Source organism: Apodemus sylvaticus, chromosome 3 (genome assembly GCF_947179515.1).
Source record: "Apodemus sylvaticus chromosome 3, mApoSyl1.1, whole genome shotgun sequence".
Taxonomy (NCBI): Eukaryota; Metazoa; Chordata; class Mammalia; order Rodentia; family Muridae; genus Apodemus; species Apodemus sylvaticus.
The window spans coordinates 48,986,784-49,003,138 of record NC_067474.1 but is presented as its reverse complement, the minus strand read 5'-3'; the positions used below and the strand labels follow the sequence as shown (position 1 = coordinate 49,003,138).

The 16,355-nt window shown below is 41.8% G+C and overlaps 1 long non-coding RNA gene across 1 annotated transcript in view; it reads right to left on the bottom strand.

Annotated features, from left to right (window-relative positions):
• LOC127679860 (uncharacterized) overlaps nt 1-16,308 on the bottom strand; it is a 61,304-nt gene extending 44,996 nt beyond the window's left edge. The window contains exon 1 of the long non-coding RNA XR_007976917.1: nt 16,025-16,308. This is a non-coding gene — a long non-coding RNA (uncharacterized LOC127679860). The remainder of the gene's footprint in view (nt 1-16,024) is intronic.
• Between the last annotated feature and the right edge of the window lie 47 nt (nt 16,309-16,355).

Sequence of the window (16,355 nt, the reverse complement as noted above, 5' to 3'; positions counted from 1 at the left end):
CCAAGATATACAAAGAACTCAAGGTAGACTCCAGAGAGCCAAATAACCCTATTAAAAAATGGGGTACAGATCTAACAAAGAATTTTCACCTGAGGAATATTGAATGGCGGAGAAGCACCTAAAGAAATGTTCAATGTCCTTAGTCATCAGGGAAATGGAAATCAAAACAACCCTAGGATTTCACCTCACACCAGTTAGAATGGCTAAGATCAAAAACTCAGGAGATAGCAGGTGTTGGCGAGGATGTAGAGAAAGGTACAACCACTCTGGAAATCAGTCTGGCGGTTCCTCAGAAAACTCGGCAAGATACTACCAGAGGATCCAGCTATACCACTCCTGGGCATATACCCAGAGGATTCCCCAGCATGTAATAAGGATACATGCTCCACTATGTTCATAGCAGCCCCATTTATAATAGCCAGAAGCTGGAAAGAACCCAGATGTCCCTCAGTGGAGGAATGGATACAGAAAAATGTATACAGAAATTTACACAATGAAATACTACTCAGCAATAAAAAACAATGAATTCATGAAATTTTTAGGCAAGTTGGTGGAACTGGAGAATGTCATCCTCAGTGAGGTGACCAACCACAAAAGAACATACATGGAATGCACTCACTGATAAGTGGATATTAACCCAGAAGCTTGGAATACCCAAGACACAATTCACATATCAAATCATTCCCAAAGAGAAGGAAGGAGAGGGCCCTGGTCCTGGAAAAGCTCAGTGCAACAGTGTAGGGGATTACCAGGACAGGAAAGTGGGAAGGGGTGGATTGGGAAACAGGGGGAGGGAAGAGGGCTTATGGGACTTTCGGGGAGGGGGGTATCCAGGAAAGGGAAAATCATTTGAAATGTAAATGAAGAATATATCGAATAAAAATACATAAATAAATAAATAAACCCTAAAAACAGATGTAAAAAGTAAAGACCATAGGCAATGACTTCCTATCATATTTTGTTGACCAAATTTGTTGAGCTTCATGTAAATTGTACTAGTGACTTCCATATTACACTGACAAGAGTAAACTTTGATCCTAGAAGCATTAATCTGGATATTCTCAACGTCATTATCTATTCTCCAGCACTACCAAAATAGAACACGTCTCTGTATAAATGACAATTTTTGTCTTATCAAAAAATAACCATTAGCATGAATATAAGGAATATTGATTTTATGCCATAATGGTGTCTCTGTTGATGGGACAGATGAGCTGCTGCCCACCATACATAATTGGCTCTAGAATTGAGCTATTTAGAAGATGTATTGGCTTTCTTTTACCATAAAAATATCTGATATAAATCATTTATAAAGACAGGAGGTTTATTTGGGCTCAGTGTTCAAAGTGCTAGTCCATTTTCAGTTGCCCAGTGTACAGAGCCATATTGGGAGTCATACCACATGGTAGGAACTTGACATTAGCCAAGGACAATCCCTGGCTTCGGGCAGGAATCTGACATTAGGGCATAATAGGGAAGTAGGTTACAGCAGGCATTTTTATCCTAGGGTAGAGTGCTAAGAGTGTACTTGACATTGGTCAAGGTGAACTTCTCTCAGCCTATGCTGAGCAAGAATTGATCCTGCTCCACCTAGGGTAGAGAAGCTTAGAGTGAAGGTTAAGCTCATTGTTCCTCCAGGTCTACGAATTCCTGAATTAAGCAGGTGACCCACCCAGCTGCCTGAGCAGTCAAGACAAGGATCACCAGGCAAAACTAGACAACTTGCACCGGAACTCAGCCCGGAGTCTGGGGGGAAGACTGTTAAAAGGTCTGACTGACATTAAAGTTTCGGCCTCAATCAGAAAATATTGTCCTGGCCCTTCTTTCTTTTCACCTCTTCCCCATCTATCCCTCAGCTTCTGTTCCAGCAACCCAGTTCGTAATAGCTGCAGGCAGATATGGAATACAACTGCCCAATAGCTCTGGGCTTCCAGAAGGGAAGCACATCTAGAAGCACATTGCAAGCAAAACCAGTCAGGACCTAAAATCCTCTTATGACGCCCTACCTCTCAAAAGTTATACCACCTTCCAAAAGCAGTTCAGCCTGCTTCTAAAGCTTAAAAAGGGCAAAATGGTAGCTAAATTAAGTAATGATGTTCTCACAGAAGCGGTCCAGAAAGGCTTCAGCTGAAGCTCAACTACAAACCCACCTTGGATGTCACATAAATGAAACCTTTTCCTAAAAAGCTCCGCTGCAAAGAGCACTCTCTTCTTGGGCTGATTTCTCCAGCGGCACAAGGTACAGAGAGTGGTCTGCAGGCCATGCTCTCGGGTTACCATGCAGTCATAGAAAAGTGAGTACATTTATAAAATTACACCCCCACCACAGACCTCTCTCTTTCTCAAAAGCAGGCCACTGAAGTTAGAGTTGGATTGAAATTTACATTTTAAGAAAAAATCTTGATTTATTTTACTCCTGTCTGGTTTCAAAGCTTCTACTGTTTTCAGAAGTTTCTTCGTTTTGACAGCGGCCAGGATGTTTCTCATGGTGGTACAGAAGGATCAGGAGGGGATCCTCTGGTTTCTCTTCCTGTCTCAAGCTTACAGAATTTTCTCTGTGAGTGCTCTCTGGTCCACAGGAACCAAGCAGTGAGGAAAAGAAGAAACACAAGGAGCCATGACGTGTCCATACTCAGCATGGGCATGCGAAACACCTGAGTGGCCTCTTCAGCATGGCCAGCACATTCCTGAGCCACCCCTGACATAATTCATCACCCCAGTTGTCTTGATGAAATTCTGACAGCCACAGTCTTCTTGTTGAGATGGGAAGTCTCTAATCTTTGACACTTTGGACAGAAACCTTGGAGACGTGCAGACAAGTGCTGTACCACAAAGTCAAAACCTGTCACTCCAAGGAATGGCCCTGAAGTATAGACAGTTCTAATGTCAGAATTTGGGGGATAAATACAGGGGAGGGGACCATTTTTGCCCATTGTGGTTTAGTTTTAAAGTTGAATAAATTTTGTATTTAGAATTATTAACCTGGTAACAGTGCTTAGTTATCCCAAACAGAGCATTACAGTATTTTATATTAAATAAACTATTTAAAACTGGAGCAAAGGCTCAGTTGAGAAAGTGCCTTAGTTTGATCACCGCAAAGATAAAGAAAAGCTAGGCCTGGCGACGTGCTCTTAGAACCCCAGAGCTATGGAAAAGTAGCTTGGGGAGCTCACTGGTCCCTCAGTCTAGCCTGTTTGGTGAGCTTCAGACCAGTGAGAGACCCCGTCTCAGAAGAAAAAAGGGTTCTTGCCTAAGCAACTGCAGCTGAAGCTGTCCTCTTATATTCATATATCTGTGTATGCATATCTATCCACACACACACACACACATGCACAGTCATAACAAGTAACCATCTCACTGACTAAATAGACTAAGAAAACTAACACTTTCAGAAGCACATCTAGAGTGCTTAGCAGGGTAATAATTGCCTTCAAAGTCCACACCCTCAAGTGTCTCAGCAGTACAGGATCATTACGCAAAGAGACAAAATTTAATAGTGATAAATATTTTTAAAGATTAAATAAATAAGTTGCCGGGCGGTAGTGGCACATGCCTTTAATCCCAGCACTTGGAAGTCAGAGTCAGGCAGATTTCTGAGTTCGAAGCCAGCCTGGTCTACAGAGTGAGTTCCAGGACAGCCAGGGCTACACAGAGAAACCCTGTCTCAGGAAAAAAAAAAAAAAAAGATTAAACAAGGTGTCTGAGTGCTGGTGGTAGAGAACAAGAATTATTCTGGATAAAGGGCTGTCGCTTACATTAGTACCACCCTAAGCAAGTTGTACGGCTCTGGAAGGAAAGAATTAGCCTACTCATTTGGGAATTTAGTAGTGTCTGGAATGCAGAAAGTGACAATGTAGCTGAAAATGGATTGGCTTTGGGGCTTGTTCTGCTTTATAAATAATAATGAACCTTTTCCAACGTGAAGAAATGTGAAATGAAAAAAAATCTGTCCCTAGAGTACAAAATTACCTCAGAACCCAATTTGCATTTTCCCCTCCAAGCATATTTTCTGGGAATTGGATGTAGGGAGGAAAGTCGCTGTAAGATAATTAATTTTAACAAGCATTCAGGAAACTGAGCTGGTCAGTGTTCAAACTGTCTTCTACCAAGTATAAATTCAAGCTATATTTAAAAAAAAACACTTTTTATTGATTGTGAATTTCACATCATGCACCCCCGTCCCACTCATCTCCCTGTCCCTCCACACCTGCCTTCTGCCCTTGCAACCTCCCCCACCAAAAGAATACAAAAAAATAAAATACACGTACATACATACATACATATATACATACATACATACATCTTGCAGTGAAAGCGACAGTGCCTCACAGTTTGTCACACAACATACCTTTTTATCCACACGTCTTTACTTGCAAATGTTCCCTACAATGACTCACTCATCTGGTTTGAGTTCTCTGACTTCTACTTCACAATCAATACTGGGTCCATATCGGGACTCCTCTCAGATCTCCTGTGGCTGCTGTGTCCTGGAGATCCTGCAGCTCTAGTTCTACAGGACCAGCCCTTCACAGGCCCGAGCAGTTCACAGATGGGGTAGATGGGCCAGCTCAGAGCCCTGGATCTGGGCCTGGATGGAAGCTGAGTTGGCCAGAACACCTACTCTCCCGTGCCTACACACACAGGATGGGTGAGCTCTCCGTCACTGCCCAGGTGAGGGGTAGGGCCAGCTCCCCCGTCTGCCACAGTTGGTAAAGTACTGCAGGGGCAGGGGGTAGGGGGAAACAGTGAGGTTTTTGTTGATGAAAAAATCATTATTGTTTCAAATTAGCTGTATTTGTACTGCAATTTTTTGTGTTTTTCTTTTGTTTCTTCCTCATTTGGATCCTTTACCAAAAACAAACAAACAAACAAATAAAACAAAGTGTGGTGTGTGTGTGTGTGTGTGTGTGTGGTAAGTGTGCCCATGAAAAAAAGACATGGGGTCCTGCTCTACCACACTCTGCCTTATTTCCTTGAAACAGGATCTGTCCCTGAGTGAGGCTAGCAGCAAGCAAGACCCAGTGATCCTCCTGTCTCCTACCCAATAGTGTTGGTGTCAGAGTCACTAACATGGCTATGGTCGGTTGAATAAGTATGGCCCCCCAAAACTCGTGTGTTTGAACATTTGGTCCACAGGGAGTGGCCTTGTACGAGGAAGTGTCATTGTCTGGGAGGCTCAGATGGCACACAGTTGCCTTCTGCTGCTCGTGGGTCAAGGTGTAGGACTCTCAGCTCCTTCTCCAGCATGACATCTGCCTGCACACCTCCATGGTTCCCTCTGAAACCATAATCCAGGCACAATTAAAAGTTTTTCTTCATAGGAGTTGCAGTGGTCATGGTGTCTCTTCTCAGCAATAGAAATGCAAATGAAGACAATGACCATACAAGCCTTTTATGTGTATGCTGGGATCTGAACTCAGGTCCTCAAACTTGCCCTAACCTCACTCCCAATTTCTTTTCTTTTAATTATGAGTGCAAGGGCACTCTTATGAGTGCAAGGGCAGATGGTAAAAACTAAAGATGTGGAAAAGTCATGTGCAGCAGATTTGCAATCCCAACGCAGTGGAACAGCCTGACGTACATAGCAAAAGAACTTCTGTCAAGGAAAAAAAATGAAGGACAGGAAGAATACTGCACATATGATTTTCATCAGTGATTTAGCTGGATGGTAAAGTGTTTTGCCTAGTAAGCTTTCGATTCAAGGGGAGTGGGGAAAACATCAGGCTAAACACTTCATGGATTATCTCATTTAGTTTTGTTTTGTTTTGTTTTGTTTTTTAAGTTTGGTTTGGTTTGGTTTTTTGAGGCAGGGTTTCTCTGTGTGGCCCTGGCTGTCCTGGAACTCACTCTGTAGACCAGGCTGGCCTCAAACTCAGAAATTCGCCTACCTCTGCCTCCCAAGTGCTGGGATTACAGGCGTGCGCCACCATAGCCCAGCTCTCATTTAGTTTTCAAAACAAGTTCATCTTCAAAAGAAATAATTTGAGTCTAAAAGATAATTGGTGACTCAACCAAGGTGTAATATGTTTGTGTCAAAATTTGTCTCAGTTGACATGGCTGCAAAGCTCACAACATTACATTCTGTGTCACAAAGTCCCAACCATTTTCTAATAGTTTCTATTATATCTATCAATATCAGATAATTACTATTTACCCTAAAAACGTTAAGTGTAAAAACAGAGTTTGACTTTTGTATTACAGGTAGATGTTAAGTCTACATAGGGAAATGATCATTCTATTGCAAATGGAAAAATTCAAGAAAGCTTCATGAAAGAGATAGCACAGAACAAGAGTTCAGATTTACCTACACCAGCAGGGCATGGTGGGGCATGTCTTGAATCCCAGCACTCGGGATGAAGAAGCAGGTGGGTCTCTGTGATTTCAAGCTCAGCCTGGTCTACAAAGCAAGTTTTAGGACAGCCAAAGCTGTTATACAGAGAAACCCTGTCTTTAAAAACAAAAACAGTGAACCCTTAACACTTAGCTAGAACCAAATTATGGTGAGGCTTTGAAGATATAGCAAGGACTCTAGGCTCAAGAAAATGTAACGTTATTAAAGTCTAAAGGACACCAAAGTGAAATGACAATTAGCTTTGGTTTAAAGCATATTTATTTGGTTTCATATTCATTTTTTCTGTTTTTTAAAAACATATAATCAGAAAAAATTACATAGCTAGACTGACAATTGCAAGATGAACATATGAAATAGTATTTCTAGGTGTCAGATACAATAGAAAATGTCATTTTTAGACAAATGATATTTATAACACATTAAATTATAATGGGAAAATCTCACAAAATATGTGAATTGATTTCACAGATAAAATGATGTTAGAAGTAGTATAGAGTGCTCTGCCGTACTCCTGTACAACTATGGAATCAGGTCAAGCCCAGTAAGAATTTTTGGAAAGTTAAAGGTAGGCCAGAAGAAGAGAAAGAACCAAATCTGTCAAAATAACTTTTACAATTGGAAAAGCAAAAGTAAGAACCCACTGTGTGTGTGTGTGTGTGTGTGTGTGTGTGTGTGTGTGTGTGTTTAACTAAATTGGCCCAGTGACATCTTGCTGATGGCAAAGAAGTCCTGAGCCTGGGGGAAAAAATTCAAACCCTTAATGCTTACATAATGTCTATTTTTAATATTGAGGTGTGTTTCTTATATGCAAGAAAAGTATAGATGCTACTTTTTTTTTAAAGTTCCCCCCACCCCTTGATACAGGGTTTCTCTGTGTAGCCCTGGTTGTCCGGGAACTCACTGTGTAGACCAGGCTGGCCTCGAACTCAGAAATCAGCCTGCCTCTGCCTCCCAAGTGCTGGGATTACAGGTGTGCGCCACCACCGCCCAGCTTTAAATTTAAAGTTTCTTTCTTTCTTTCTTTTTTTTTTAGATCCTGTTTTTTAATCCATTCTGTTAGCTTGTGTCTTTTTATTGGGGAATTGAGTCCATTGATTTTGTGAGATATTATTTCTCACAAAAATAGGCCATTGATTTGTGACCAGTTTTTGTTAATTCCTGTTTCTTTATTGTCATTAGTGGTAATGGTGGCAGTAGTATGTATGTGTGCGCACATACACGTGTGCACACGCTTCCCTTTTTTTTGTTTTAGTGGTGTGAGACAATTTATTGCCTGTGTTTTTGTGGGTGTAGTTGAGGCAGTTTGAATATGCTTGAATATGGGAAATAGCACTATTAGGAGGTGTAGTCTTAATGGAGGAGGTATAGCCTTGTTAGAGGAAATGTGTGGGGCTTTGGAGGTAGGGCTTTGAGATCTCATGTAATATGCTCAGATCTGACCAGTGTGATCTAGAGTTCCCCTCTTATCTCCCTGTGGAACAGTCTCCTTCTTTTGCCTTTGAATCAAGATGTAGAACTGTTGGGTTCTTGTCTGCCTGCACACTGCCACGCTTCCCACCGTGATGATAATAGACTGAAACTCTGGATTTATAAGTCAGCCCCAAATAAATGTTTGCCTTTAGAAGAGTTGCCTTGATCATGGTGTCTCTTCGAGCAATGAAACCCTCACTGAGACAGTAGTTAGCCTCCTTGGGTTAGAATTTTTCTTCTAGTACCTTCTGTAGGTTTGGATTTATAGATATTGTTTAAGTTTGGCTTAGAATTAGTTACAGTTTCTAATGTTGTGAAAGGACATCAAGACCTTGGCAAATCCTTATAAAGGAAAATATTTATTTAGGGATAGCTTACAGTTTCAGAGATTAGGTCCATTATCATCACGAAGGAAAGCACAGCAGCATTCAGGCCAATACGGTACTGGAGAAGGAATTAAAAGTTCAACATCCTGATCCGCAGTCAGCAGAAGACTATGTGTCACATTGGGCACAGCTTGAGCATATACAACCTCAAAGCCTGCCCCTACAGTGACATACTCCTCTAAAAGGCCACACCTCCTAATAGTGCCACTCCCTATGGCCAAGCATTCAAACACATAAATCTGTGGAGACCATTCCTATTTAAACTACAACAGTCATGGAATATCTTTGTAGGGCATGGACGGTGCCATCAGACAGGCATAAGAACTGGTGAGGTAGAATGTGCTCTAACCCCTGGATCTTCAGTAATGCTGTATCTGTAGTTCCTGTTCATGAATCTAGATTTTTCATTTTTAGGATTCCCTCAGTTTGTGTTTTCTTTATTGTTTCTTCTTCAATTTTCAGGTCTTGAACAGTTTTGTTTCCTTCAACTGTTTGTTTGTTTTTGTTTGTTTTTCTTGGCTTTCTTTAAGGAAATTATTCATTTCCTCCAATTGCTTGCTTGTGTTTGCCTGAATTTCTTAAAAGATTTATAGTTTTCTCCTTAAGGACCTCAATCTTCTTCATAAAGTTAGGTTTTAAAGTCTTTTTTCTTGCTCTTCTGTTGTGTTAGGATATTCAGGGCTTGGTGTAGCATAGCTGGGTCTGGTGGTGACATTATGTATTGCCTGTTGTTACTTGAATTCTTATGCTGGCCTCTGGACATCTGGGTTTGAGGTAATTAAGATCCAGGTATCAATTTCTGAGTTTGTCTTTGTTACATGGGTGTTTTATTCCTTGTTTTCGGTTTCTTTTCTGGTCTTCTGGTCTGTGTGGCCCTGGGTTTCTCCCAGTCCATGTGGTCTCTTATAGAACAGGGGGTGTTCTATAAGCCCCCCAGTTAAGGGCTGAGGAAAATCAAGGAGAAGGACACAGGGCTGGTGATGGGAAGGGGGTACCAAGATAGTGAGAAAGTGGGGGAGTCTGGCAAGCAAGCAGCCTACCTGGACTTCTCCTAATCTGCTTGTTCTCTAGTAGAGTAGGGAGTTTCCACCCTAGTTGGAAGCTGGGACAAGGTAGCTAGGAGGGTGCAGGACTGGGGGACATAGTGGGGAGGAAGCTGAAACTTCGAGATAGTGGAGGAGTTTGGCAAGCAGTCTACCTGAACTTCCCCCAATCTCAGAGGTCTCTAGTAGTTCAGGGAGTCTATGCCCCTATTGGAGGCTGAGGCACAGCAAGTCAGAGGATGCAGGACTGTGGATAGGTTAGAGGGACCTAGTGAGAGTAGACAAGTTTGGGGAAGAGCATCCTACCTGGTCTTTTCCCAGTCTGTGGGATCTCTAGTAGACATGGGAGTCTCCACCTCAGGCTTGTCTCTTTTCTTGGCAGGGATTCTCTGCCAAGTTGGTGGCTGGAATATGACATGTATGTAGATATTAACTTTAAAGTAATATCAGAGAGTCTAAGTAACAAGGAGGGCTTAAAGAGAGGAATGCATGAATCTCCTTGGGAAGGGGAAATATAGTAGATATTTTGGGTGGACATAGGGATCAAGGAGGATGAGAACAGGAAGGATCAGGTGAGAAAAGGATGGAGAGACCATTGGAATTGGGGGAAACAATTCAGGGGCAAAGTGCAATGGAAACTCCAGGAATCTTTTAGGGTGACCATAACTCAGACTCCTAGCAATGGGAGATACAGTATACTAATTGACAGTATTAAAAGCAATTAAACATCAAAAACTAATACTTTTTTAATTACATAAAACTGTTCATACATTGTTTGTAGAGAAATTTTCTTTGTCACAAAGTTGAATATGCAAAGATAAGGTTTGATATGGTGTTGATGTATCACAATAATACATTTCATGTTATGTGTTAAATTTTCAACACTGTCCAACTCTTCTGTTACCACACAAGTCTTCCAGTGGAAGGATTGGGACACTAACCTAGCCACAAAACCTTTGACGTACATTTGTCCTGCCAGAATGATGTGCTGGGGCAAAGGTGGCACATAAATTGTAGGAGTAGCTAACCAATGACTGGTTGAGCTTGAGACCCATGTCATAAGAAGAAGAAGCCTACCCTTAACACTGCCTAGACCAGAAACCAGTGGCTGGGTGGCCCAGAGATCTAGAATAGAACCAAACACCACTGGGGGAAAAATCTTTTTTCAATGAAATGTGTAATGGTTATTTGTGGTTGTCAGCTTGAAATATATCTGGAATGAACTACAATCCAGAATGGGAGGGCTCATGGGTGATCCAGATCTTGAGACTGGAAGACACAAGTTTCCGACCTGAATCTTGGCATGGAAATCTTGAGGCATAGTGGCCATGAAAAGTTTAGGCCCAGGCAAGGTAGTAGTACATACCTTTAATCCCAGGAGACTAAGGCAAGGAGATTTCAGAGTTCAAGGTCAGCCTGGGACAAAACAAGTCCCAGATCCAAGCGTGGTGGCACACACCTTTAATTTGGGTCACACCTTCTGCTGGAGACTTACATAAGGACATTAGCAGAAGAAAGATTCACTCTTCTTCGCCTGCTTGCAGTTACTGCCAGCACACCTTTTGGCATCTACTTCTATGGCAGACCAGCAGAAACAACTTGTGGGACTGAACAACAACTAGATTCTTGAACTTCTCATTCATATCCATTGTTGGGGATACAGGCTGTAAGTCATCACAATAAATCTCCTTGATATAGAGAGACATTTTATAAATTCTGTGACTCTAGAGAACTCTAATACAAAATGATATTTACTGATATTCTGCTACACTCATAGAGATTGGTGCCTAATCCAACTGTCATCAGAAAGGCTTCATCCAGCAACTGTTGGAAACAGATGCAGAGACCCCACAGGCAAAGATTAGATGGAGTTCAGGAAATGCTTCAGAAGGGGGCAGGGGTGGAGTACAGAGGACTACAGGAGCCAGAAGTATTAAGGACACCACAAGAAAACCCACAGAGTCAACAAACCTGGACTTAGGGGGCTCATAGAAACTGGCCTTACAATAAGGGAGCTTACATGGGTCTAACCTAGGTCCTCTGCATATATGTTACAGTTGTATAGCTTGGTGTTTTTCTGGGATGCCTTACATAGGGACCAGGAGCTGTTTCTGGCATTTTTGACTATTTGGGGACCCTGGGTGACCGAATTCAACCTTAATGTGAGGGAAGGTACCTGATCGTATTGCAACTTGCTATGTTGTATTTGGTTAATATTCCCGGGAGGCCTGCCATTTTCTGAGTGGAAAATGAGGGGAGTGGATGGGGAAGTGGGGGATGGGGTAGAAGAGGGGAAAAGGGAAACTGCAGTGGAGATGTAATATATGAAAAATAATTGATTTTTTAAAAAAGACAGCCGCTTCCCCACAGTTTCTCACTTGGTTTATCACACTATGACTCTGACTCTTAAATGAACTATTTTCAAAAGAAACAACCAAGTATGGGGCAGGAAGATTGCTCCAAGTTTTAGGCCAACCTGGGCTACAGAGTGATATCCTGTTAGGTGTAGGGGAACAAAGAGGAAGAGGGAAAAAAATGTCTCAAGGATAATACTTTTCAGTACCTGGAATGACGGTTCAATTAGACATCTGACATATTCCAATCACAATCTGCTAAAAGGGAAATGAATTCACAGGTAACCATATGGTCTTGGGTTTTCAATTAGTATGTGACAACACTGACAGCCAATTATTCCACACTGCTACTGAAAACCCTGCTTACCAAGCCCCATTAAATGCAATACAATATCGACGTAACTGCAGAATTGCTGGTGGTGGCAGGGAGATGGTAACACTTGACAGAGGCTCAGGAGCACGTTCGGAGCTAGCCTGAGGTGCGGGGTTGGAAAGTGTGCATTATTACTGTGACTCCTCTACACGGGACCAGCACCATTTGCTTACACTGCTGGTGGCATCTCTGGTCTATCAGAGTATTAGACATATACAACCACAAATTCCCTCTTCTCCTAAAGAAACAGAATTTCATATTCTCTTTGTGATTGTACATTAACATCTAAGAATTAAGATGATGTTTTGATTTCCTATGCTTTATGAGGTGCAATTCCTCCCCCTGAATTCGGGGTTTGCATGCTTTTTTTTTTATTTTTGGTTGTGAGCCTAGCCTTGTACAGCTAAGCCAACTCTCCAAACTCTCCAGCCCAGAATTTCTGTCCTTAGAAATAGTTACATATAGAGGTAAGGTGCACAGCAGCAATGTAAAGGAATAGGATCTAACACCTGGTCAAGGATGACATTCCTCTCACTAAGGATATTGTTCATAAAATCTTGGGTCCAAGGAGGAGCAGAAAAGAAATGCATATTGTGTCCTTCTGACTTTTTTTTTTTTTTGCAGTGCTGAAGCAGCATCATGCATTGTTAGAACTGTACAGTGTTAGCTCCAGACAGAAACTCAAGGATTTTTCTATATCATTTCATCCTACTGGCTCAACACACTAAGATTCATTCATATTTCAAATGAAAGCAATGTATCATAAAATGCATATTTATTAAATCTTCAGTGATTAAGGAAGACAACCACATAAAATTACATTTCCTAAGAGAAATAAAATGAACTGTGGTTTATACGGCAATATTCTTCATCTGTGTCTGTCATGAAGTTGTTCATATGCCAGTCGCAGTCACAACTAATTTCCTGCTATCTTGGTGAGAAGGAGCTAATCTACAAGCCCTTGGTCCCAGCCCTGAAGCAATGCATATCACACTTCTGAAATACGTTAGCAGAGAAAATGGAGAAAAGCCTTCCTGACAACTGGTAGTTTTGATGTGGCAAGAAGGTTCTCTGTGCTCTGACATATTTATTGGAGTTATAAATATGTGTAGGGTGTAAAAGAGTCATAAGTCACTTATTACTGTATTTATTATTTCTGAGTAGTTCCAAAAATGAATGGAAAACCATCACTTCTAGAATGTACTGATCTAATTTTCTAGCTCGCTTGATTGCACACAAACCTTATAGCAACCAGGTGACAGGCATGCTATTTGGCTGCAGAACAATAGTGTCCTGCTAAAAGATTGCACTTATGAGCTTCCTATGTGGTCAGGCAAGGAAGCTCCAGAAGGAGAGACTATCGGAGGACTGCAATGTACCAATGGGAGTCATTTCCACTCCTATTAATAGGGCCACAGCCATTTCCTTCTGTGGGCATCTTGCCAGAATCACACATGGGGAACAAAATGCCCCTTAGTCATGAATACATAGTCTTACCAAAGGGTCACACTGACCTCTCTCTCTCCCTGTTCCCTCCTTTAAGCCACCACAGTAAGTTAGCACTGTGGACACTGAGTCACTAAGAAGTGAAGAACTGTCCAGTTTCATGGTTAATCTAAAGCAGAGAGAATACTTAATATCTCTTGTGGTTACAGAGCACAACCTCTTATTTTGCTTTAAAGATTCCCCTTGCTGGGGAGTGTTTGTGTGACTGAACGTTAATGTAACATGATCACATGATCATTCACATTTTTCTATATCAAGGCTTTAAGGGTGTTATTCTGGTTGGAAATAGGTTCTTGATTCTTGTTTGAAGAGATGCTTCCTTTTTCTTTTTTTAAGATGGGGTCCCCGGATAGCCTGCAGCCTGTGGGGTAGCCTAGGATAATCTAGAACTTCTAATCCTCCTGCCTCAGATTATAGGTGTTTGCCATCTTGCCTGTTTGTTTAGTATTGGGGAGTGAACCAGTACGTGATAGGCAAGCCATCTGCCAAATGCCCTGCATTTTCAGGCCTGGAGATCCAGTTTTACAGCACAGTTTCACTTAGAGCCTAGAGTTATTCGAGGTAGATTATTTGGAAAGTCTGAGAGGATCAGAGTTAAAAATCGACCACGCCAATAACATGGATCATATTTCTATAGACCATTAGTATCATTTTTTTTTTTTGGTTCTCTGGAGGCAATACAATAATTAAGGACCAGCATACATTTTATTTTATTCCTGATTAATAAAACTTAGCTACAATCCAATTAAAAATATATAAGCTACTTTACCTATGCCTAAGTAACTGTTCCATCTGATGTGAAAGAAAAGGTTTCCCTTCATTGTTCACAAAATACATGGCAAAATATAAGTTTTATCATGGTTTATTTCATTTCTTGGGGTCATACAATATTTTAGGTCTTGGCGTTTCATTATTTGTCCCCAGAGAGAAAAAGAGGAGTGTGCTAGGGATGCTAGCCAGGGAATCACACGTGTTAGGCACGCCCTCTACCCACTAAGCTGCACCCCTAGTCCTTGGTTTGATTATGTTTTTAAATAAAACATTTATTCTAGGACTGATATTACACAAAATCAGATGTTTGATGGATATCGTTTCTGTCTCTAGGCAAAATTTTGAAGTTAAAAAAACAAAAAACACCACACATCAAATGAGATACAAGAAGAAAGGAGGAGTGGCCCCTGGTTCTGGAAAGACTCAGTGAAACAGTATTCGGCAAAACCAGAACGGGGAAGTGGGAAGGGGTGGGAGGGAGGACAGGGGAAGAGAAGGGACTATCGGGGAGTGGGGGGGCTAGAAAAGGGGAAATCATTTGAAATGTAAATAAATTATATCGAATAAAAAAAAGAGGGACTTAAATTAAAAAAAACAAAAAAAACAAAAAAAATCTGACAAGGTATAGTCCTTCCCCAGGCACTTAATCGAAGTTCCAGTTTTATTCTGAGCTACAGTCTTATGTTAGCTTGAATCACCACAGGTTTTAAAGAAGAAGGGCTTACTTCAAGGGGACACCAAACAAATATCTTCTATACCTAGTAAGCTCTGGAATCATACAAAACAGACCCAATCAATTACATTGATAGCTCTAGGTTACTACAGACTACTAAGCAAATCATCTTAACGTGTGTGTGTGTGTGTGTGTGTGTGTGTGTGTGTGTTAGTACAAACGTCTATTCCTTGTGCTGTGAATTAGCTGACTAGCCTCATCTACAAACCCACTTTGACCTACAGTATCTCACTCTTAACCCTAGCCTTCCAAACACAGTTCTATCCTATTTCTGTGTGTCTGGATATATTTTTAACTCTACACATGAATGACGTATACTCTTTTGTGTAGTCTGAAAAGCACCGTACAAAAGACTGTAAGAACTTGATAGGACGACAACTGCTGGGTTTAAAAAAACAAACAAATATACAAAACCTGGTGAGGGCTCTATTTTTACCGAAGGTGATGTTACTAGGTATTCTGTTATTAACACCTTTCCTTTTCCAATAAATGAAAAGCTGCTGGAAAATATTAAACATTATTCATTTGTAGTGAAAAGCCACAATACAGTTACAAACCAAAAAATAAATAAGTTAACATATCAAACGTCATGGTGTTATAACGACAAAGTGCACTGCGCTATTTGGCAAAAATGACGTTTAGAAGAAAACGCGGTGGCTACGCACAGAGGGTGGGGGGATTAACAAATTGTGCTTGTTGTGGAGTGAATGTGTACAGTCTGCACGCAGACATATGGCATTAACTGTGTCATAGGGACCAAAAGAAATCCACACTCATTCATTAAATATTTGTTGAGCACCCACTACCTGCCGACCAAAAAACAAAACACTACTTACAACCACTAACTATGCTTCGTGGGCCCAGCGGGCTTCCCTAACGCAGATGGCACTATTTAGGTTGAGCTCAGCTCTGCCTATGTATTTCCTGAGCAGCTTTTGGGAAAAGCTACAAAGCGCAAGACAGCCTCCGCCCGGCCAGCTGCCACTGGCGTCTCAAGGCTGGCAAAGCAAATTGAAACTGCGACGCCGGAACTTACGGAGTCCCACGAGGAAACAGCGACGCGCCAAGCAAAGACAAGTTCCGCCCACGTGAAAGATGGCGTTTGTAGTGACAGCCGTCCCGATTGCCCTTTCTTTCTCTGTGGGCGTGGTGTCTAGACAGTCTAGGGAGGGTGTGCTAGGGAGGTGCGTTTTTGTTGCCTCAGTTCGCAACTTAACTCCACCACGGTGACCAAAGACAGAAGAAGGAAAGGAGATCGCAGAGATCCCCACGGAGAACCCCGCAGAATCCCGGGCGGCCGCGGACTGGAGGCGGGGCTACGACGGGGCGGGTCTGGGGGCGTGGGTGGGGCGGGGCCAGGGCGGGGC